Genomic DNA, 26,212 nt, shown 5'->3' on the forward strand with positions numbered 1-26,212 from the left:
AATGTTTCAGCCTGATTGGACCTTGTTTTCACACAAATGAACCCAGAATGATGTGAAATTGTGCTTCGTGCAACATAATTCTGGGTGCCATTTAAAAACCATAAGTGCTAATGACTCCATTCCTTTTTGTGGTTGTAGGGGCTGTTGATTGGAGTACATTAAAACAAACCTGATCTCTCTAGGACATTCCGAAGCCAAGTTATAAGCCCAGAAATGTGTAACTGGACTACTTCTTTAAATTGACACCAGATCCGGTGACCTTTGGGACATGGTTTGATCCCCTTAGGAAAGGGCTATCATCATGAAATGTTCAGATCACTTACAACTCAAAAGATTTTACCTTCCTGTAACGTTTCAGCCTGATTGGACCTTGTTTTCACACAAATTGACCCAGAATGATGTGAAATTGTGCTTTGTGCAACATAATTCTGGGTGCCATTTACAAACCATAAGTGCTAATGACTCCATTCCTTTTTGTGGTTGTAGGGGCTGTTGATTGGAGTACTCTGAAACAAACCTGATCTCTCTAGGACATTCAGAAGCCAAGTTATAAGCCCACAAATGTGTAACTGGACTACTTATTTAAATTGACACCAGATCCGGTGACCTTTGGGACATGGTTTGACCCCCTTAGGAAAGTGCTATCATCATGAAACGTTCAGATCACTTACAACTCAATAGATTCTACCTTCCTGTAACGTTTCAGCCTGATTGGTCCTTGTTTTCACACAAATGAACCCAGAATGATGTGAAATTGTGCTTCGTGCAACATATTTCTGGGTGCCATTTAAAAACCGTAAGCGCTAATGACTCCATTCATTTTGGGGGTAATGGGGGCTGTTAATTGGAGTACTCTAAAACAAACCTGACCTCTCTAGGGTATTCAGAAGCCAAGTTATAAGCCCACAAAGGTGTAACTGGACTACTTCTTTAAAGTGACACCAGGCCCGGTGACCTTTGGGACATGGTTTTACCCCCTATAAAAATGTGCGATCATCATCAAACGTGCAGATCACTTACAACTCAATAGATTCTACCTTCTTGTAACGTTTCAGCCTGATTGGACCTTGTTTTCACACAAATGAACCCAGAATAATGTGAAATTGTGCTTCGTGCAACATAATTCTGGGTGCCATTTCCAAACCATAAGTGCTAATGACTCCATTCCTTTTTGTGGTTGTAGGGGCTGTTGATTGGAGTACATTAAAACAAACCTGATCTCTCTTGGACATTCAGAAGCCAAGTTATAAGCCCACAAATGTGTAACTGGACTACTTCTTTAAATTGACACCAGATCCGTTGACCTCTGGGACATGGTTTGACCCCTTTAGGAAAGTGCTATCATCATGAAACGTTCAGATCACTTACAACTCAACAGATTCTACCTTCCTGTAACGTTTCAGCCTGATTGGACCTTGTTTTCACACAAATGAACCCAGAATGATGTGAAATTGTGCTTCGTGCAACATAATTCTGGGTGCCATTTAAAAACCATAAGTGCTAATGACTCCATTCCTTTTGGGTTAATGAGGGCTGTTAATTGGAGTACTCTAAAACAAACCTGACATCTCTAGGATATTCAGAAGCCAAGTTATAAGCCCACAAAGGTGTAACTGGACTACTTCTTTATAGTGACACCAGGCCCGGTGACCTTTGGGACATGGTTTGACCCCCTATAGGAATGTGCGATCATCATGAAACATTTAGATCACTTACGACTGAATAGATTCTACCTTCTTGTAACATTTCAGCCTGATTGGACCTTGTTTTCATACAAATGGACCCAGAATGATGTGAAATTGTGCATCGTGCAACATGATTCTGGGTGCCATTTACAAACCATAAGTGATAATGACTCCATTCCTTTTTGTGGTTGTAGGGGCTGTTGATTGGAGTATACTAAAACAAACCTGATCTCTCTAGGATATTCAGAAGCCAAGTTATAAGCCCACAAAGGTGTAACTTGACTACTTCTTTAAAGTGACACCAGGCCCGGTGACCTTTGGGACATGGTTTGACCCCCTATAGGAATGTGTCATCATCATGAAACATTCAGATCACTTACAACTCAATAGATTCTACCTTCTTGTAACGTTTAAGCCTGATTGGACCTTGTTTTCACACAAATGGACCCAGAATGATGTGAAATTGTGCTTCATGCAACATAATTCTGGGTGCCATTTAAAAACCATAAGTGCTAATGACTCCATTCCTTTTTGGGGTAACGGGGGCTGTTAATTGGAGTACTCTAAAATGAACCTGATCTCTCTAGGACATTCAGAAGCCAAGTTATAAGCCCACAAATGTGTAACTGGACTACTTCTTTAAAGTGACACCAGATCCGGTGACCTTTGGGACATGATTTGACCCCCTTAGGAAAGGGCTATCATCATGAAACGTTCTGATCACTTACAACTCAATAGATTCTACCTTCCTGTAACGTTTCAGCCTGATTGGACCTTGTTTTCACACAAGTGAACCCAGAATGATGTGAAATTGTGCTTCGTGCAACATAATTCTGGGTGCCATTTAAAAACCATAAGTGCTAATGACTCCATTCCTTTTTGTGGTTGTAGGGGCTGTTGATTGGAGTACATTAAAACAAACCTGATCTCTCTTGGACATTCAGAAGCCAAGTTATAAGCCCACAAATGTGTAACTGGACTACTTATTTAAATTGACACCAGATCCGGTGACCTTTGGGACATGGTTTGACCCCCTTAGGAAAGTGCTATCATCATGAAACGTTCAGATCACTTACAACTGAATAGATTCTACCTTCCTGTAACGTTTCAGCCTGATTGGTCCTTGTTTTCACACAAAACAACCCAGAATGATGTGAAATTGTGCTTCGTGCAACATATTTCTGGGTGCCATTTAAAAACCATAAGCGCTAATGACTTCATTCATTTTGGGGGTAATAGGGGCTGTTAATTGGAGTGCTCTAAAACAAACCTGACCTCTTTAGGGTAGTCAGAAGCCAAGTTATAAGCCCACAAAGGTGTAACTGGACTACTTCTTTAAAGTGACACCAGATCCGTTGACCTCTGGGACATGGTTTGACCCCCTTAGGAAAGTGCTATCATCATGAAACGTTCAGATCACTTACAACTCAATAGATTCTACCTTCTTGTAATGTTTCAGCCTGATTGGACCTTGTTTTCACACAAATGAACCCAGAATGATGTGAAATTGTGCTTCGTGCAACATAATTCTGGGTGCCATTTAAAAACCATAAGTGCTAATGACTCCATTCCTTTTTGTGGTTGTAGGGGCTGTTGATTGGAGTACTCTGAAACAAACCTGATCTCTCTAGGACATTCAGAAGCCAAGTAATAAGCCCACAAATGTGTAACTGGACTACTTATTTAAATTCACACCAGATCCGGTGACCTTTGGGACATGGTTTGACCCCCTTAGGAAAGTGCTATCATCATGAAACGTTCAGATCACTTACAACTCAATAGATTCTATCTTCCTGTAAAGTTTCAGCCTGATTGGACCTTGTTTTCACACAAATGAACCCAGAATGATGTGAAATTGTGCTTCGTGCAACATAATTCTGGGTGCCATTTAAAAACCATAAGTGCTAATGACTCCATTCCTTTTTGGGGTAACGGGGGCTGTTAATTGGAGTACTCTAAAATAAACCTGATCTCTCTAGGACATTCAGAAGCCAAGTTATAAGCCCACAAATGTGTAACTTGACTACTTTAAAGTGACACCAGGCCCGGTGACCTTTGGGACATGGTTTGACCCCCTAAAGGAATGTGTGATCATCATGAAACATTCAGATCACTTACAACTCAATAGATTCTACCTTCTTGTAACGTTTAAGCCTGATTGGACCTTGTTTTCACACAAATGGACCCAGAATGATGTGAAATTGTGCTTCGTGCAACATAATTCTGGGTGCCATTTACAAACCATAAGTGTTAATGACTCCATTCCTTTTTGTGGTTGTAGGGGCTGTTGATTGGAGTACACTAAAACAAACCTGATCTCTCTAGGACATTCAGAAGCCAAGTTATAAGCCCTCAAAGGTGTAAATGGACTACTTCTTTAAAGTGACACCCGGCCCGGTGACCTTTGGGACATGGTTTGACCCCCTATAGGAATGTGCGACCATCATGAAACGTTCAGATCACTTACAACTCAATAGATTCTATCTTCCTGTAAAGTTTCAGCCTGATTGGACCTTGTTTTCACACAAATGAACCCAGAATGATGTGAAATTGTGCTTCGTGCAACATAATTCTGGGTGCCATTTAAAAACCATAAGTGCTAATGACTCCATTCCTTTTTGGGGTAACGGGGGCTGTTAATTGGAGTACTCTAAAATAAACCTGATCTCTCTAGGACATTCAGAAGCCAAGTTATAAGCCCACAAATGTGTAACTGGACTACTTCTTTAAATTGACACCAGATCCGGTGACCTTTGGGACATGGTTTGACCCCCTTAGGAAAGGGCTATCATCATGAAACGTTCTGATCACTTACAACTCAATAGATTCTACCTTCCTGTAACGTTTCAGCCTGATTGGACCTTGTTTTCACACAAGTGAACCCAGAATGATGTGAAATTGTGCTTCGTGCAACATAATTCTGGGTGCCATTTAAAAACCATAAGTGCTAATGACTCCATTCCTTTTTGGGGTAACGGGGGCTGTTAATTGGAGTACTGTAAAACAAACCTGACCTCTCTAGGATATTCAGAAGCCAAGTTATAAGCCCACAAAGGTGTAACTGGACTACTTCTTTAAAGTGACACCAGGCCCAGTGACCTTTGGGACATAGTTTGACCCCCTATAGGAATGTGCGATCATCATGAAACGTTCAGATCACTTACAACTCAATAGATTCTACCTTCTTGTAACGTTTCAGCCTGATTGGACCTTGTTTTCACACAAATGGACCCAGAATGATTTGAAATTGTGCTTCGTGCAACATAATTCTGGGTGCCATTTACAAACCATAAGTGCTAATGACTCCATTCCCTTTTGTGGTTGTAGGGGCTGTTGATTGGAGTACACGAAAACAAACCTGATCTCTCTAGGACATTCAGAAGCCAAGTTATAAGCCCACAAATGTGTAACTGGACTACTACTTTAAATTGACACCAGATCCGGTGACCTCTGGGACATGGTTTGACCCCCTTAGGAAAGTGCTATCATCATGAAACGTTCAGATCACTTACAACTCAATAGATTCTACCTTCCTGTAACGTTTCAGCCTGATTGGACCTTGTTTTCACACAAATGAACCCAGAATGATGTGAAATTGTGCTTCGTGCAACATAATTCTGGGTGCCATTTACAAACCATAAGTGCTAATGACTCCATTCCTTTTTGTGGTTGTAGGGGCTGTTGATTGGAGTACACTAAAACAAACCTGATCTCTCTAGGACATTCAGAAGCCAAGTTATAAGCCCACAAATGTTTAACTGGACTACTTTAAATTGACACCAGATCCGGTGACCTCTGGGACATGGTTTGACCCCCTTAGAAAAGTGCTATCATCATGAAACGTTCAGATCACTTACAACTCAATAGATTCTACCTTCCTGTAACGTTTCAGCCTGATTGGACCTTGTTTTCACACAAATGAACCCAGAATGATGTGAAATTGTGTTGTGCAACATAATTCTGGGTGCCATTTAAAAACCATAAGTGCTAATGACTCCATTCCTTTTTGGGGTAATGGGGGCTGTTAATTGGAGTACTCTAAAATAAACCTTATATCTCTAGGACATTCAGAAGCCAAGTTATAAGCCAACAAATGTGTAACTGGACTACTTCTTTAAATTGACACCAGATCCGGTGACCTTTGGGACATGGTTTGACCCCCTTAGGAAAGTGCTATCATCATGAAACGTTCAGATCACTTACAACTCAATAGATTCTACCTTCCTGTAACGTTTCAGCCTGATTGGTCCTTGTTTTCACACAAATGAACCCAGAATTATGTGAAATTGTGCTTCGTGCAACATATTTCTGGGTGCCATTTAAAAACCATAAGCGCTAATGACTCCATTCATTTTGGGGGTAATAGGGGCTGTTAATTGGAGTACTCTAAAACAAACCTGACCTCTCTAGGGTATTCAGAAGCCAAGTTATAAGCCCACAAAGGTGTAACTGGACTACTTCTTTAAAGTGACACCAGGCCCGGTGACCTTTGGGACATGGTTTTACCCCCTATAAAAATGTGCGATCATCATCAAACGTGCAGATCACTTACAACTCAATAGATTCTACCTTCTTGTAACGTTTCAGCCTGATTGGACCTTGTTTTCACACAAATGAACCCAGAATAATGTGAAATTGTGCTTCGTGCAACATAATTCTGGGTGCCATTTCCAAACCATAAGTGCTAATGACTCCATTCCTTTTTGTGGTTGTAGGGGCTGTTGATTGGAGTACACTAAAACAAACCTGATCTCTCTTGGACATTCAGAAGCCAAGTTATAAGCCCACAAATGTGTAACTGGACTACTTATTTAAATTGACACCAGATCCGGTGACCTTTGGGACATGGTTTGACCCCCTTAGGAAAGTGCTATCATCATGAAACGTTCAGATCACTTACAACTGAATAGATTCTACCTTCCTGTAACGTTTCAGCCTGATTGGTCCTTGTTTTCACACAAATGAACCCAGAATGATGTGAAATTGTGCTTCGTGCAACATATTTCTGGGTGCCATTTAAAAACCATAAGCGCTAATGACTCCATTCATTTTGGGGGTAATGGGGGCTGTTAATTGGAGTACTCTAAAACAAACCTGACCTCTCTAGGGTATTCAGAAGCCAAGTTATAAGCCCACAAAGGTGTAACTGGACTACTTCTTTAAAGTGACACCAGATCCGTTGACCTCTGGGACATGGTTTGACCCCCTTAGGAAAGTGCTATCATCATGAAACGTTCAGATCACTTACAACTCAATAGATTCTACCTTCCTGTAACGTTTCAGCCTGACTGGACCTTGTTTTCACACAAATGAACCCAGAATGATGTGAAATTGTGCTTCGTGCAACATAATTCTGGGTGCCATTTAAAAACCATAAGTGCTAATGACTCCATTCCTTTTTGTGGTTGTAGGGGCTGTTGATTGGAGTACTCTGAAACAAACCTGATCTCTCTAGGACATTCAGAAGCCAAGTAATAAGCCCACAAATGTGTAACTGGACTACTTTTTTAAATTGACACCAGATCCGGTGACCTTTGGGACATGGTTTGACCCCCTTAGGAAAGTGCTATCATCATGAAACGTTCAGATCACTTACAACTGAATAGATTCTACCTTCTTGTAACGTTTCAGCCTGATTGGACCTTGTTTTCACACAAATGGACCCAGAATGATGTGAAATTGTGCTTCGTGCAACATGATTCTGGGTGCCATTTACAAACCATAAGTGCTAATGACTCCATTCCTTTTTGTGGTTGTAGGGGCTGTTGATTGGAGTAAGCTAAAACAAACCTGATCTCTCTAGGACATTCAGAAGCCAAGTTATAAGCCCACAAATGTGTAACTGGACTACTTCTTTAAATTGACACCAGATCCGTTGACCTTTGGGACATGGTTTGACCCCCTTAGGAAATTGCTATCATCATGAAACGTTCAGATCACTTACAACTCAATAGATTCTACCTTCTTGTAACGTTTAAGCCTGATTGTACCTTGTTTTCACACAAATGGACCCAGAATGATGTGAAATTGTGCTTCGTGCAACATAATTCTGGGTGCCATTTAAAAACCATAACTGCTAATGACTCCATTCCTTTTTGAGGTAATAGGGGCTGTTAATTGGAGTACTCTAAAACAAACCGGATCTCTCTAGGACATTCAGAAACCAAGTTATAAGCCCACAAATGTGTAACTGGACTACTTCTTTAAATTGACACCAGACCTGGTGACCTTTGGGACATGGTTTGACCCCATTAGGAAAGTGCTATCATCATGAAACGTTCAGATCACTTACAACTCAATAGATTCTACCTTCCTGTAACGTTTCAGCCTGATTGGACCTTGTTTTCACACAAATGAACCCAGAACGATGTGAAATTGTGCTTCGTGCAACATAATTCTGGGTGCCATTTAAAAACCATAAGTGCTAATGACTCCATTCCTTTTTGTGGTTGTAGAGGCTGTTGATTGGAGTACACTAAAACAAACCTGATCTCTCTAGAACATTCAGAAGCCAAGTTATATGCGCACAAATGTGTAACTGGACTACTTCTTTAAATTGACAACCAGATCCGGTGACCTCTGGGACATGGTTTGACCCCCTTAGGAAAGTGCTATCATCATGAAACGTTCAGATCACTTACAACTCAATAGAGTCTACCTTCCTGTAACGTTTCAGCCTGATTGGACCTTGTTTTCACACAAATGAACCCAGAATGATGTGAAATTGTGCTTTGTGCAACATAATTCTGGGTGCCATTTAAAAACCATAAGTGCTAATGACTCAATTCCTTTTTGGGGTAATGAGGGCTGTTGATTGGAGTACTCTAAAACAAAACCTGACCTCTCTAGGATATTCAGAAGACAAGTTATAAGCCCACAAATGTGTAACTGGACTACTTCTTTAAATTGACACCAGATCCGGTGACCTTTGGGACATGGTTTGACCCCCTTAGGAAAGTGCTATCATCATGAAACGTTCAGATCAGTTACAACTCAATAGATTCTACCTTCCTGTAATGTGTCAGCCTGATTGGACCTTGTTTTCACACAAATGAACCCAGAATTATGTGAAATTGTGCTTCGTGCAACATAATTCTGGGTGCCATTTACAAACCATAAGTGCTAATGAATCCATTCCTTTTTGTGGTTGTAGGGGCTGTTGATTGGAGTACATTAAAACAAACCTGATCTCTCTAGGACATTCAGAAGCCATGTTATAAGCCCACAAATGTGTAACTGGACTACTTATTTAAATTGACACCAGATCCGGTGACCTTTGGGACATGGTTTGACCCCCTTAGGAAAGGGCTATCATCATGAAACGTTCAGATCACTTACAACTCAATAGATTCTACCGTCCTGTAACGTTTCAGCCTGATTGGACCTTGTTTTCACACAAATGAACCCAGAATTATGTGAAATTGTGCTTCGTGCAACATAATTCTGGGTGCCATTTACAAACCATAAGTGCTAATGACTCCATTCCTTTTTGTGGTTGTAGGGGCTGTTGATTGGAGTACACTAAAACAAACCTGACCTCTCTAGGACATTCAGAAGCCAAGTTATAAGCGCACAAATGTGTTACTGGACTACTTCTTTAAATTGACACCAGATCCGGTGACCTCTGGGACATGGTTTGACCCCCTTAGGAAAGTGCTATCATCATGAAACGTTCAGATCACTTACAACTGAATAGATTCTACCTTCCTGTAACGTTTCAGCCTGATTGGTCCTTGTTTTCACACAAATGAACCCAGAATGATGTGAAATTGTGCTTCGTGCAACATATTTCTGGGTGCCATTTAAAAACCATAAGCGCTAATGACTCCATTCATTTTGGGGGTAATGGGGGCTGTTAATTGGAGTACTCTAAAACAAACCTGACCTCTCTAGGGTATTCAGAAGCCAAGTTATAAGCCCACAAAGGTGTAACTGGACTACTTCTTTAAAGTGACACCAGATCCGTTGACCTCTGGGACATGGTTTGACCCCCTTAGGAAAGTGCTATCATCATGAAACGTTCAGATCACTTACAACTCAATAGATTCTACCTTCCTGTAACGTTTCAGCCTGACTGGACCTTGTTTTCACACAAATGAACCCAGAATGATGTGAAATTGTGCTTCGTGCAACATAATTCTGGGTGCCATTTAAAAACCATAAGTGCTAATGACTCCATTCCTTTTTGTGGTTGTAGGGGCTGTTGATTGGAGTACTCTGAAACAAACCTGATCTCTCTAGGACATTCAGAAGCCAAGTAATAAGCCCACAAATGTGTAACTGGACTACTTTTTTAAATTGACACCAGATCCGGTGACCTTTGGGACATGGTTTGACCCCCTTAGGAAAGTGCTATCATCATGAAACGTTCAGATCACTTACAACTGAATAGATTCTACCTTCTTGTAACGTTTCAGCCTGATTGGACCTTGTTTTCACACAAATGGACCCAGAATGATGTGAAATTGTGCTTCGTGCAACATGATTCTGGGTGCCATTTACAAACCATAAGTGCTAATGACTCCATTCCTTTTTGTGGTTGTAGGGGCTGTTGATTGGAGTAAGCTAAAACAAACCTGATCTCTCTAGGACATTCAGAAGCCAAGTTATAAGCCCACAAATGTGTAACTGGACTACTTCTTTAAATTGACACCAGATCCGGTGACCTTTGGGACATGGTTTGACCCCCTTAGGAAATTGCTATCATCATGAAACGTTCAGATCACTTACAACTCAATAGATTCTACCTTCTTGTAACGTTTAAGCCTGATTGTACCTTGTTTTCACACAAATGGACCCAGAATGATGTGAAATTGTGCTTCGTGCAACATAATTCTGGGTGCCATTTAAAAACCATAACTGCTAATGACTCCATTCCTTTTTGAGGTAATAGGGGCTGTTAATTGGAGTACTCTAAAACAAACCGGATCTCTCTAGGACATTCAGAAACCAAGTTATAAGCCCACAAATGTGTAACTGGACTACTTCTTTAAATTGACACCAGACCTGGTGACCTTTGGGACATGGTTTGACCCCATTAGGAAAGTGCTATCATCATGAAACGTTCAGATCACTTACAACTCAATAGATTCTACCTTCCTGTAACGTTTCAGCCTGATTGGACCTTGTTTTCACACAAATGAACCCAGAACGATGTGAAATTGTGCTTCGTGCAACATAATTCTGGGTGCCATTTAAAAACCATAAGTGCTAATGACTCCATTCCTTTTTGTGGTTGTAGAGGCTGTTGATTGGAGTACACTAAAACAAACCTGATCTCTCTAGAACATTCAGAAGCCAAGTTATATGCGCACAAATGTGTAACTGGACTACTTCTTTAAATTGACAACCAGATCCGGTGACCTCTGGGACATGGTTTGACCCCCTTAGGAAAGTGCTATCATCATGAAACGTTCAGATCACTTACAACTCAATAGAGTCTACCTTCCTGTAACGTTTCAGCCTGATTGGACCTTGTTTTCACACAAATGAACCCAGAATGATGTGAAATTGTGCTTTGTGCAACATAATTCTGGGTGCCATTTAAAAACCATAAGTGCTAATGACTCAATTCCTTTTTGGGGTAATGAGTGCTGTTGATTGGAGTACTCTAAAACAAAACCTGACCTCTCTAGGATATTCAGAAGACAAGTTATAAGCCCACAAATGTGTAACTGGACTACTTCTTTAAATTGACACCAGATCCGGTGACCTTTGGGACATGGTTTGACCCCCTTAGGAAAGTGCTATCATCATGAAACGTTCAGATCAGTTACAACTCAATAGATTCTACCTTCCTGTAATGTGTCAGCCTGATTGGACCTTGTTTTCACACAAATGAACCCAGAATTATGTGAAATTGTGCTTCGTGCAACATAATTCTGGGTGCCATTTACAAACCATAAGTGCTAATGAATCCATTCCTTTTTGTGGTTGTAGGGGCTGTTGATTGGAGTACATTAAAACAAACCTGATCTCTCTAGGACATTCAGAAGCCATGTTATAAGCCCACAAATGTGTAACTGGACTACTTATTTAAATTGACACCAGATCCGGTGACCTTTGGGACATGGTTTGACCCCCTTAGGAAAGGGCTATCATCATGAAACGTTCAGATCACTTACAACTCAATAGATTCTACCGTCCTGTAACGTTTCAGCCTGATTGGACCTTGTTTTCACACAAATGAACCCAGAATTATATGAAATTGTGCTTCGTGCAACATAATTCTGGGTGCCATTTACAAACCATAAGTGCTAATGACTCCATTCCTTTTTGTGGTTGTAGGGGCTGTTGATTGGAGTACACTAAAACAAACCTGACCTCTCTAGGACATTCAGAAGCCAAGTTATAAGCGCACAAATGTGTTACTGGACTACTTCTTTAAATTGACACCAGATCCGGTGACCTCTGGGACATGGTTTGACCCCCTTAGGAAAGTGCTATCATCATGAAACGTTCAGATCACTTACAACTCAATAGATTCTACCTTCCTGTAACGTTTCAGCCTGATTGGACCTTGTTTTCGCACAAATGAACCCAGAATGATGTGAAATTGTGCTTTGTGCAACATAATTCTGGGTGCCATTTAAAAACCATAAGTGCTGATGACTTCATTCCTTTTTGGGGTAATGGGGGCTGTTGATTGGAGTACTCTAAAACAAACCTGACCTCTCTAGGATATTCAGGAGCCAAGTTATAAGCCCACAAATGTGTAACTGGACTACTTCTTTAAATTGACACCAGATCCGGTGACCTTTGGGACATGGTTTGACCCCCTTAGGAAAGTGCTATCATCATGAAACGTTCAGATCACTTACAACTCAATAGTTTCTACCTTCCTGTAATGTGTCAGCCTGATTGGACCTTGTTTTCACACAAATGAACCCAGAATGATGTGAAATTGTGCTTCGTGCAACATAATTCTGGGTGCCATTTACAAACCATGAGTGCTAATGACTCCATTCCTTTTTGTGGTTGTGTTGCGAGTCCCACATGCCAAAGACAGTGGCAAGTACGGGTTCAGAAGGTGAGCCACACTGGACTGGCTTGTGCGAGCAAAATCAACCAGTCGACAGGAGTTGGGCTGCAGGTCAAAAAAACTGTGGTCAGAAACAAAGGTCACACAAGGGTCACAGGGACAAGAGGACAGAACTGGGCGAAGGGTCAGGAGACTTACCCCACCTCTTTGCCCCACCCCTGGCTTGGAAAGATGGGATTGGAGGAGAACAGAATGAAGACAAGCCCATCAGATCCAGAAGCCCTCTCGGGAACATTGGAGAGAAACTGAAGAATGCTGCAAAAGATGATGCAATGACCTGTGTTAAGAAGGAAAATGACACCAAATGTTTTGTGTTGAGCTACAAAGTGTGTATCTGGTAAATGACCCCATGACCTTAAGCTGGTCCAGGAAGGGTATATAAGAACAGCTCTGAACAGCAGAGAGGGATTGAGAGATTCGACAGCAGCTGGGGCAGAGGACAAGAAGAGACAGAGAAGATTTGGAGGGGTCATCCCCCGTCCTGCTGGATGGGGGATGACAGGCAGTTTTTTGGAGAGAAGCAGAGCTAGACAAGCTTCGTTCTTGGGGAGATTCTGAGAAGACAAGAGCTAGTGTAAACTAACTCTTATTTAATCATTTTGAACTAATTCCTCCGTGGGGGATAGCAGTTGTTTTTTCATCTACCCATTTTTGTATTTTGATTTTGTAATAAACCTTTTTTGAAAAAGAAACATAATCCTGATTCTTTCAGGTTTTCTCTAAAGCTTCACGAGTGGGGGCTCTGATCATTAATTGCACAGAGGTAAGCACATTAATTATGGGTTCTGGAATTATCAGGACTTACTTTACGGTTTGTGACAGATTAATATAAAGAAACCTTAAGATAATGGGATTGCTTAAAAAGAAGTGAGCTACTACAGAAGGAAAGGTCTTACATATTATTTCACCTTTAAAATAAAAGATACGATTCTAACTTAGGACGCCCAAACCAGGATCTAATACTATAATACTCACCGACATCCCCATCGAACGCTGATGGATGCACCGTCTCATAAGTTCTAACGGAACTGGGTTTTAAAGGAACCGGTAAATGGGACGGGCACGTGACAGTTGTAGGGGCTGTTGATTGGAGTACATTAAAACAAACCTGATCTCTCTAGGACATTCAGAAGCCAGGTTATAAGCCCACAAATGTGTAACTGGACTACTTCTTTAAAGTGACACCAGATCCGGTGACCTTTGGGACATGGTTTGACCCCCTTAGGAAAGTGCTATCATCATGAAACGTTCAGATCAGTTACAACTCAATAGATTCTACCTTCCTGTAATGTGTCAGCCTGATTGGACCTTGTTTTCACACAAATGAACCCAGAATGATGTGAAATTGTGCTTCGTGCAACATAATTCTGGGTGCCATTTACAAACCATAAGTGCTAATGAATCCATTCCTTTTTGTGGTTGTAGGGGCTGTTGATTTGAGTACATTAAATCAAACCTGATCTCTCTAGGACATTCAGAAGCCAAGTTATAAGCGCACAAATGTGTTACTGGACTACTTCTTTAAATTGACACCAGATCTGGTGACCTCTGGGACATGGTTTGACCCCCTTAGGAAAGTGCTATCATCACGAAACGTTTAGATCACTTACAACTCAATAGATTCTACCTTCCTGTAACGTTTCAGCCTGATTGGACCTTGTTTTCACACAAATGAACCCAGAATGATGTGAAATTGTGCTTTGTGCAACATAATTCTGGGTGCCATTTAAAAACCATAAGTGCTGATGACTTCATTCCTTTTTGGGGTAATGGGGGCTGTTGATTGGAGTACTCTAAAACAAACCTGACCTCTCTAGGACATTCAGAAGCCAAGTTATAAGCGCACAAATGTGTTACTGGACTACTTCTTTAAATTGACACCAGATCCGGTGACCTCTGGGACATGGTTTGACCCCCTTAGGAAAGTGCTATCATCACGAAACGTTTAGATCACTTACAACTCAATAGATTCTACCTTCCTGTAACGTTTCAGCCTGATTGGACCTTGTTTTCACACAAATGAACCCAGAATGATGTGAAATTGTGCTTTGTGCAACATAATTCTGGGTGCCATTTAAAAACCATAAGTGCTGATGACTTCATTCCTTTTTGGGGTAATGGGGGCTGTTGATTGGAGTACTCTAAAACAAACCTGACCTCTCTAGGATATTCAGGAGCCAAGTTATTAGCCCACAAATGTGTAACTGGACTACTTCTTTAAATTGACACCAGATCCGGTGACCTTTGGGACATGGTTTGACCCCCTTAGGAAAGTGCTATCATCATGAAACGTTCAGATCACTTACAACTCAATAGATTCTACCTTCCTGTAATGTGTCAGCCTGATTGGACCTTGTTTTCACACAAATGAACCCAGAATGATGTGAAATTGTGCTTCGTGCAACATAATTCTGGGTGCCATTTACAAACCATGAGTGCTAATGACTCCATTCCTTTTTGTGGTTGTAGGGGCTGTTGATTGGAGTACATTAAAACAAACCTGATCTCTCTAGGACATTCAGAAGCCAGGTTATAAGCCCACAAATGTGTAACTGGACTACTTCTTTAAAGTGACACCAGATCCGGTGACCTTTGGGACATGGTTTGACCCCCTTAGGAAAGTGCTATCATCATGAAACGTTCAGATCACTTACAACTCAATAGATTCTACCTTCCTGTAACGTTTCAGCCTGATTGGACCTTGTTTTCACACAAATGAACCCAGAATGATGTGAAATTGTGCTTCGTGCAACATAATTCTGGGTGCCATTTAAAAACCATAAGTGCTAATGACTCCATTCCTTTTTGGGGTAATGGGGGCTGTTGATTGGAGTACTCTAAAACAAACCTGACCTCTCTAGGATATTCAGAAGCCAAGTTATAAGCCCACAAATGTGTAACTTGACTACTTCTTTAAAGTGACACCAGGCCCGGTGACCTTTGGGACATGGTTTGACCCCCTATAGGAATGTGTGATCATCATGAAACATTCAGATCACTTACAACTCAATAGATTCTACCTTCTTGTAACGTTTAAGCCTGATTGGACCTTGTTTTCACACAAATGAACCCAGAATGATGTGAAATTGTGCTTTGTGCAACATAATTCTGGGTGCCATTTAAAAACCATAAGTGCTGATGACTTCATTCCTTTTTGGGGTAATGGGGGCTGTTGATTGGAGTACTCTAAAACAAACCTGACCTCTCTAGGACATTCAGAAGCCAAGTTATAAGCGCACAAATGTGTTACTGGACTACTTCTTTAAATTGACACCAGATCCGGTGACCTCTGCGACATGGTTTGACCCCCTTAGGAAAGTGCTATCATCACGAAACGTCTAGATCACTTACAACTCAATAGATTCTACCTTCCTGTAACGTTTCAGCCTGATTGGACCTTGTTTTCACACAAATGAACCCAGAATGATGTGAAATTGTGCTTTGTGCAACATAATTCTGGGTGCCATTTAAAAACCATAAGTGCTGATGACTTCATTCCTTTTTGGGGTAATGGGGGCTGTTGATTGGAGTACTCTAAAACAAACCTGACCTCTCTAGGATATTCAGGAGCCAAGTTATAAGCCCACAAATGTGTAACTGGACTACTTCTTTAAATTGACACCAGATCCGGTGACCTTTGGGACATGGTTTGACCCCCTTAGGAAAGTGCTATCATCATGAAACGTTCAGATCACTTACACCTCAATAGATTCTACCTTCCTGTAATGTGTCAGCCTGATTGGACCTTGTTTTCACACAAATGAACCCAGAATGATGTGAAATTGTGCTTCGTGCAACATAATTCTGGGTGCCATTTACAAACCATGAGTGCTAATGACTCCATTCCTTTTTGTGGTTGTAGGGGCTGTTGATTGGAGTACATTAAAACAAACCTGATCTCTCTAGGACATTCAGAAGCCAGGTTATAAGCCCACAAATGTGTAACTGGACTACTTCTTTAAAGTGACACCAGATCCGGTGACCTTTGGGACATGGTTTGACCCCCTTAGGAAAGTGCTATCATCATGAAACGTTCAGATCACTTACAACTCAATAGATTCTACCTTCCTGTAACGTTTCAGCCTGATTGGACCTTGTTTTCACACAAATGAACCCAGAATGATGTGAAATTGTGCTTCGTGCAACATAATTCTGGGTGCCATTTAAAAACCATAAGTGCTAATGACTCCATTCCTTTTTGGGGTAATGGGGGCTGTTGATTGGAGTACTCTAAAACAAACCTGACCTCTCTAGGATATTCAGAAGCCAAGTTATAAGCCCACAAATGTGTAACTTGACTACTTCTTTAAAGTGACACCAGGCCCGGTGACCTTTGGGACATGGTTTGACCCCCTATAGGAATGTGCGACCATCATGAAACGTTCAGATCACTTACAACTCAATAGATTCTATCTTCCTGTAAAGTTTCAGCCTGAGTGGACCTTGTTTTCACACAAATGAACCCAGAATGATGTGAAATTGTGCTTCGTGCAACATAATTCTGGGTGCCATTTAAAAACCATAAGTGCTAATGACTCCATTCCTTTTTGGGGTAACGGGGGCTGTTAATTGGAGTACTCTAAAATAAACCTGATCTCTCTAGGACATTCAGAAGCCAAGTTATAAGCCCACAAATGTGTAACTGGACTACTTCTTTAAATTGACACCAGATCCGGTGACCTTTGGGACATGGTTTGACCCCCTTAGGAAAGGGCTATCATCATGAAACGTTCTGATCACTTACAACTCAATAGATTCTACCTTCCTGTAACGTTTCAGCCTGATTGGACCTTTTTTTCACACAAGTGAACCCAGAATGATGTGAAATTGTGCTTCGTGCAACATAATTCTGGGTGCCATTTAAAAACCATAAGTGCTAATGACTCCATTCCTTTTTGGGGTAACGGGGGCTGTTAATTGGAGTACTGTAAAACAAACCTGACCTCTCTAGGATATTCAGAAGCCAAGTTATAAGCCCACAAAGGTGTAACTGGACTACTTCTTTAAAGTGACACCAGGCCCAGTGACCTTTGGGACATAGTTTGACCCCCTATAGGAATGTGCGATCATCATGAAACGTTCAGATCACTTACAACTCAATAGATTCTACCTTCTTGTAACGTTTCAGCCTGATTGGACCTTGTTTTCACACAAATGGACCCAGAATGATTTGAAATTGTGCTTCGTGCAACATAATTCTGGGTGCCATTTACAAACCATAAGTGCTAATGACTCTATTCCCTTTTGTGGTTGTAGGGGGTGTTGATTGGAGTACATGAAAACAAACCTGATCTCTCTAGGACATACAGAAGCCAAGTTATAAGCCCACAAATGTGTAACTGGACTACTTCTTTAAATTGACACCAGATCCGGTGACCTCTGGGACATGGGTTGACCCCCTTAGGAAAGTGCTATCATCATGAAACGTTCAGATCACTTACAACTCAATAGATTCTACCTTCCTGTAACGTTTCAGCCTGATTGGACCTTGTTTTCACACAAATGAACCCAGAATGATGTGAAATTGTGCTTCGTGCAACATAATTCTGGGTGCCATTTACAAACCATAAGTGCTAATGACTCCATTCCTTTTTGTGGTTGTAGGGGCTGTTGATTGGAGTACACTAAAACAAACCTGATCTCTCTAGGACATTCAGAAGCCAAGTTATAAGCCCACAAATGTGTAACTGGACTACTTTAAATTGACACCAGATCCGGTGACCTCTGGGACATGGTTTGACCCCCTTAGGAAAGTGCTATCATCATGAAACGTTCAGATCACTTACAACTCAATAGATTCTACCTTCCTGTAACGTTTCAGCCTGATTGGACCTTGTTTTCACACAAATGAACCCAGAATGATGTGAAATTGTGTTGTGCAACATAATTCTGGGTGCCATTTAAAAACCATAAGTGCTAATGACTCCATTCCTTTTTGGGGTAATGGCGGCTGTTAATTGGAGTACTCTAAAACAAACCTTATCTCTCTAGGACATTCAAAAGCCAAGTTATAAGCCAACAAATGTGTAACTGGACTACTTCTTTAAATTGACACCAGATCCGGTGACCTTTGGGACATGGTTTGACCCCCTTAGGAAAGTGCTATCATCATGAAACGTTCAGATCACTTACAACTCAATAGATTCTACCTTCCTGTAACGTTTCAGCCTGATTGGTCCTTGTTTTCAAACAAATAAACCCAGAATGATGTGAAATTGTGCTTCGTGCAACATATTTCTGGGTGCCATTTAAAAACCATAAGCGCTAATGACTCCATTCATTTTGGGGGTAATGGGGGCTGTTAATTGGAGTACTCTAAAACAAACCTGACCTCTCTAGGGTATTCAGAAGCCAAGTTATAAGCCCACAAAGGTGTAACTGGACTACTTCTTTAAAGTGACACCAGGCCCGGTGACCTTTGGGACATGGTTTTACCCCCTATAAAAATGTGCGATCATCATCAAACGTGCAGATCACTTACAACTCAATAGATTCTACCTTCTTGTAACGTTTCAGCCTGATTGGACCTTGTTTTCACACAAATGAACCCAGAATAATGTGAAATTGTGCTTCGTGCAACATAATTCTGGGTGCCATTTCCAAACCATAAGTGCTAATGACTCCATTCCTTTTTGTGGTTGTAGGGGCTGTTGATTGGAGTACATTAAAACAAACCTGATCTCTCTTGGACATTCAGAAGCCAAGTTATAAGCCCACAAATTTGTAACTGGACTACTTCTTTAAATTGACACCAGATCCGTTGACCTCTGGGACATGGTTTGACCCCCTTAGGAAAGTGCTATCATCATGAAACGTTCAGATCACTTACAACTCAATAGATTCTACCTTCCTGTAACGTTTCAGCCTGACTGGACCTTGTTTTCACACAAATGAACCCAGAATGATGTGAAATTGTGCTTCGTGCAACATAATTCTGGGTGCCATTTAAAAACCATAAGTGCTAATGACTCCATTCCTTTTTGTGGTTGTAGGGGCTGTTGATTGGAGTACTCTGAAACAAACCTGATCTCTCTAGGACATTCAGAAGCCAAGTAATAAGCCCACAAATGTGTAACTGGACTACTTATTTAAATTGACACCAGATCCGGTGACCTTTGGGACATGGTTTGACCCCCTTAGGAAAGTGCTATCATCATGAAACGTTCAGATCACTTACAACTGAATAGATTCTACCTTCTTGTAACGTTTCAGCCTGATTGGACCTTGTTTTCACACAAATGGACCCAGAATGATGTGAAATAGTGCTTCGTGCAACATGATTCTGGGTGCCATTTACAAACCATAAGTGCTAATGACGCCATTACTTTTTGTGGTTGTAGGGGCTGTTGAATGGAGTACACTAAAACAAACCTGATCTCTCTAGGACATTCAGAAGCCAAGTTATAAGCCCACAAATGTGTAACTGGACTACTTCTTTAAATTGACACCAGATCCGGTGACCTTTGGGACATGGTTTGACCCCCTTAGGAAATTGCTATCATCATGAAACGTTCAGATCACTTACAACTCAATAGATTCTACCTTCTTGTAACGTTTAAGCCTGATTGGACCTTGTTTTCACACAAATGGACCCAGAATGATGTGAAATTGTGCTTCGTGCAACATAATTCTGGGTGCCATTTAAAAACCATAACTGCTAATGACTCCATTCCTTTTTGAGGTAATAGGGGCTGTTAATTGGAGTACTCTAAAACAAACAGGATCTCTCTAGGACATTCAGAAACCAAGTTATAAGCCCTCAAATGTGTAACTGGACTACTTCTTTAAATTGACACCAGACCTGGTGACCTTTGGGACATGGTTTGACCCCCTTAGGACAGTGCTATCATCATGAAACGTTCAGATCACTTACAACTCAATAGATTCTACCTTCCTGTAACGTTTCAGCCTGATTGGACCTTGTTTTCACACAAATGAACTCAGAACGATGTGAAATTGTGCTTCGTGCAACATAATTCTGGGTGCCATTTAAAAACCATAAGTTCTAATGACTCCATTCCTTTTTGTGGTTGTAGAGGCTGTTGATTGGAGTACACTAAAACAAACCTGATCTCTCTAGAACATTCAGAAGCCAAGTTATAAGCGCACAAATGTGTAACTGGACTACTTCTTTAAATTGACACCAGATCCGGTGACCTCTGGGACATGGTTTGACCCCCTTAGGAAAGTGCTATCATCATGAAACGTTCAGATCACTTACAACTCAATAGAGTCTACCTTTCTGTAACGTTTCAGCCTGATTGGACCTTGTTTTCACACAAATGAACCCAGAATGATGTGAAATTGTGCTTTGTGCAACATAATTCTGGGTGCCATTTAAAAACCATAAGTGCTAATGACTCCATTCCTTTTTGGGGTAATGAGGGCTGTTGAATGGAGTACTCTAAAACAAACCTGACCTCTCTAGGATATTCAGAAGCCAAGTTATAAGCCCACAAATGTGTAACTGGACTACTTCTTTAAATTGACACCAGATCCGGTGACCTTTGGGACATGGTTTGACCCCCTTAGGAAAGTGCTATCATCATGAAACGTTCAGATCAGTTACAACTCAATAGATTCTACCTTCCTGTAATGTGTCAGCCTGATTGGACCTTGTTTTCACACAAATGAACCCAGAATGATGTGAAATTGTGCTTCGTGCAACATAATTCTGGGTGCCATTTACAAACCATAAGTGCTAATGAATCCATTCCTTTTTGTGGTTGTAGGGGCTGTTGATTGGAGTACATTAAAACAAACCTGATCTCTCTAGGACATTCAGAAGCCATGTTATAAGCCAACAAATGTGTAACTGGACTACTTCTTTAAATTGACACCAGATCCGGTGACCTTTGGGACATGGTTTGACCACCTTAGGAAAGGGCTATCATCATGAAACGTTCAGATCACTTACAACTCAATAGATTCTACCTTCCTGTAACGTTTCAGCCTGATTGGACCTTGTTTTCACACAAATGAACCCAGAATGATGTGAAATTGTGCTTTGTGCAACATAATACTGGGTGCCATTTACAAACCATAAGTGCTAATGACTCCATTCCTTTTTGTGGTTGTAGGGGCTGTTGATTGGAGTACACTAAAACAAACCTGACCTCTCTAGGACATTCAGAAGCCAAGTTATAAGCGCACAAATGTGTTACTGGACTACTTCTTTAAATTGACACCAGATCCGGTGACCTCTGGGACATGGTTTGACCCCCTTAGGAAAGTGCTATCATCATGAAACGTTCAGATCACTTACAACTCAATAGATTCTACCTTCCTGTAACGTTTCAGCCTGATTGGACCTTGTTTTCACACAAATGAACCCAGAATGATGTGAAATTGTGCTTTGTGCAACATAATTCTGGGTGCCATTTAAAAACCATAAGTGCTGATGACTTCATTCCTTTTTGGGGTAATGGGGGCTGTTGATTGGAGTACTCTAAAACAAACCTGACCTCTCTAGGATATTCAGGAGCCAAGTTATAAGCCCACAAATGTGTAACTGGACTACTTCTTTAAATTGACACCAGATCCGGTGACCTTTGGGACATGGTTTGACCCCCTTAGGAAAGTGCTATCATCATGAAACGTTCAGATCACTTACAACTCAATAGATTCTACCTTCCTGTAATGTGTCAGCCTGATTGGACCTTGTTTTCACACAAATGAACCCAGAATGATGTGAAATTGTGCTTCGTGCAACATAATTCTGGGTGCCATTTACAAACCATAAGTGCTAATGACTCCATTCCTTTTTGTGGTTGAAGGGGCTGTTGATTGGAGTACATTAAAACAAACCTGATCTCTCTAGGACATTCAGAAGCCAAGTTATAAGCCCACAAATGTGTAACTGGACTACTTCTTTAAAGTGACACCAGATCCGGTGACCTTTGGGACATGGTTTGACCCCCTTAGGAAAGTGCTATCATCATGAAACGTTCAGATCACTTACAACTCAATAGATTCTACCTTCCTGTAATGTTTCAGCCTGATTGGACCTTGTTTTCACACAAATGAACCCAGAATGATGTGAAAGTGTGCTTCGTGCAACATAATTCTGGGTGCCATTTAAAAACCATAAGTGCTAATGACTCCATTCCTTTTTGGGGTAATGGGGGCTGTTAATTGGAGTACTCTAAAACAAACCTGACCTCTCTAGGATATTCAGAAGCCAAGTTATAAGCCCACAATTGTGTAACTGGACTACTTCTTTAAATTGACACCAGATCCGGTGACCTTTGGGACATGGTTTGACCCCCTTAGGAAAGTGCTATCATCATGAAACGTTCAGATCAGTTACAACTCAATAGATTCTACCTTCCTGTAATGTGTCAGCCTGATTGGACCTTGTTTTCACACAAATGAACCCAGAATGATGTGAAATTGTGCTTCGTGCAACATAATTCTGGGTGCCATTTACAAACCATAAGTGCTAATGAATCCATTCCTTTTTGTGGTTGTAGGGGCTGTTGATTGGAGTACATTAAAACAACCCTGATCTCTCTAGGACATTCAGAAGCCAAGTTATAAGCCCACAAATGTGTAACTGGACTACTTCTTTAAATTGACACCAGATCCGGTGACCTTTGGGACATGGTTTGACCCCCTTAGGAAAGGGCTATCATCATGAAACGTTCAGATCACTTACATCTCAATAGATTCTACCTTACTGTAACGTTTCAGCCTGATTGGACCTTGTTTTCACACAAATGAACCCAGAATGATGTGAAATTGTGCTTTGTGCAACATAATTCTGGGTGCCATTTACAAACCATAAGTGCTAATGACTCCATTCCTTTTTGTGGTTGTAGGGGCTGTTTATTGGAGTACATTAAAACAAACCTGATCTCTCTTGGACATTCAGAAGCCAAGTTATAAGCCCACAAATGTGTAACTGGACTACTTCTTTAAAGTGACACCAGATCCGGTGACCTTTGGGACAAGGTTTGACCCCCTTAGGAAAGGGCTATCATCATGAAACGTTCAGATCACTTACAACTCAATAGATTCTACCTTCCTGTAATGTTTCAGCCTGATTGGACCTTGTTTTCACACAAATGAACCCAGAATGATGTGAAATTGTGCTTCGTGCAACATAATTCTGGGTGCCATTTAAAAACCATAAGTGCTAATGACTCCATTTCTTTTTGGGGTAATAGGGGCTGTTAATTGGAGTACTCTAAAACAAACCTGACCTCTCTAGGACATTCAGAAGCCAAGTTATAAGCCCACAAATGTGTAACTGGACTACTTCTGTAAATTGACTCCAGATCCGGTGACCTCTGGGACATGGTTTGACCCCCTTAGGAAAGTGCTATCATCATGAAACGTTCAGATCACTTACAACTCAATAGATTCTACCTTCCTGTAATGTTTCAGCCTGATTGGACCTTGTTTTCACACAAATGAACCCAGAATGATGTGAAATTGTGCTTCGTGCAACATAATTCTGGGTGCCATTTAAAAACCATAAGTGCTAATGACTCCATTCCTTTTGAGTTAATGAGGGCTGTTAATTGGAGTACTCTAAAACAAACCTGACCTCTCTAGGACATTCAGAAGCCAAGTTATAAGCCCACAAAGGTGTAACTGGACTACTTCTTTATAGTGACACCAGGCCCGGTGACCTTTGGGACATGGTTTGACCCCCTATAGGAATGTGCGATCATCATGAAACGTTCAGATCACTTACGACTCAATAGATTCTACCTTCTTGTAACATTTCAGCCTGATTGGACCTTGTTTTCATACAAATGAACCCAGAATGATGTGAAATTGTGCTTCGTGCAACATAATTCTGGGTGCCATTTAAAAACCATAAGTGCTAATGACTCCATTCCTTTTTGGGGTAATGGGGGCTGTTAATTGGAGTACTCTCAAACAAACCTTATCTCTCTAGGACATTCAGAAGCCAAGTTATAAGCCAACAAATGTGTAACTGGACTACTTCTTTAAATTGACACCAGATCCGGTGACCTTTGGGACATGGTTTGACCCCCTTAGGAAAGTGCTATCATCATGAAACGTTCAGATCACTTACAACTCAATAGATTCTACCTTCCTGTAACATTTCAGCCTGATTGGTCCTTGTTTTCACACAAATGAACCCAGAATGATGTGAAATTGTGCTTCGTGCAACATATTTCTGGGTGCCATTTAAAAACCATAAGCGCTAATGACTCCATTCCTTTTGGGGGTAATGGGGGCTGTTAATTGGAGTACTCTAAAACAAACCTGACCTCTCTAGGGTATTCAGAAGCCAAGTTATAAGCCCACAAAGGTGTAACTGGACTACTTCTTTAAAGTGACACCAGGCCCGGTGAACTTTGGGACATGGTTTTACCCCCTATAAAAATGTGCGATCATCATCAAACGTGCAGATCAATTACAACTCAATAGATTCTACCTTCTTGTAACGTTTCAGCCTGATTGGACCTTGTTTTCACACAAATGAACCCAGAATAATGTGAAATTGTGCTTCGTGCAACATAATTCTGGGTGTCTTTTCCAAACCATAATTGCTAATGACTCCATTCCTTTTTGTGGTTGTAGGGGCTGTTGATTGGAGTACATTAAAACAAACCTGATCTCTCTTGGACATTCAGAAGCCAAGTTATAAGCCCACAAATGTGTAACTGGACTACTTCTTTAAATTGACACCAGATCCGTTGACCTCTGGGACATGGTTTGACCCCCTTAGGAAAGTGCTATCATCATGAAACGTTCAGATCACTTACAACTCAATAGATTCTACCTTCCTGTAACTTTTCAGCCTGACTGGACCTTGTTTTCACACAACTGAACCAAGAATGATGTGAAATTGTGCTTCGTGCAACATAATTCTGGGTGCCATTTACAAACCATAAGTGCTAATGACTCCATTCCTTTTTGTGGTTGTAGGGGCTGTTGATTGGAGTATACTAAAACAAACCTGATCTCTCTAGGATATTCAGAAGCCAAGTTATAAGCCCACAAAGGTGTAACTTGACTACTTCTTTAAAGTGACACCAGGCCCGGTGACCTTTGGGACATGGTTTGACCCCCTATAGGAATGTGTGATCATCATGAAACATTCAGATCAATTACAACTCAATAGATTCTACCTTCTTGTAACGTTTAAGCCTGATTGGACCTTGTTTTCATACAAATGGACCCAGAATGATGTGAAATTGTGCTTCGTGCAACATAATTCTGGGTGCCATTTACAAACCATAAGTGTTAATGACTCCATTCCTTTTTGTGGTTGTAGGGGCTGTTGATTGGAGGACACTAAAACAAACCTGATCTCTCTAGGACATTCAGAAGCCAAGTTATAAGCCCTCAAAGGTGTAAATGGACTACTTCTTTAAAGTGACACCCGGCCCGGTGACCTTTGGGACATGGTTTGACCCCCTATAGGAATGTGCGACCATCATGAAACGTTCAGATCACTTACAACTCAATAGATTCTATCTTCCTGTAAAGTTTCAGCCTGATT

This window comes from Nothobranchius furzeri, chromosome 1 (assembly GCF_043380555.1).
Source record: "Nothobranchius furzeri strain GRZ-AD chromosome 1, NfurGRZ-RIMD1, whole genome shotgun sequence".
Classification (NCBI taxonomy): domain Eukaryota; kingdom Metazoa; phylum Chordata; class Actinopteri; order Cyprinodontiformes; family Nothobranchiidae; genus Nothobranchius; species Nothobranchius furzeri.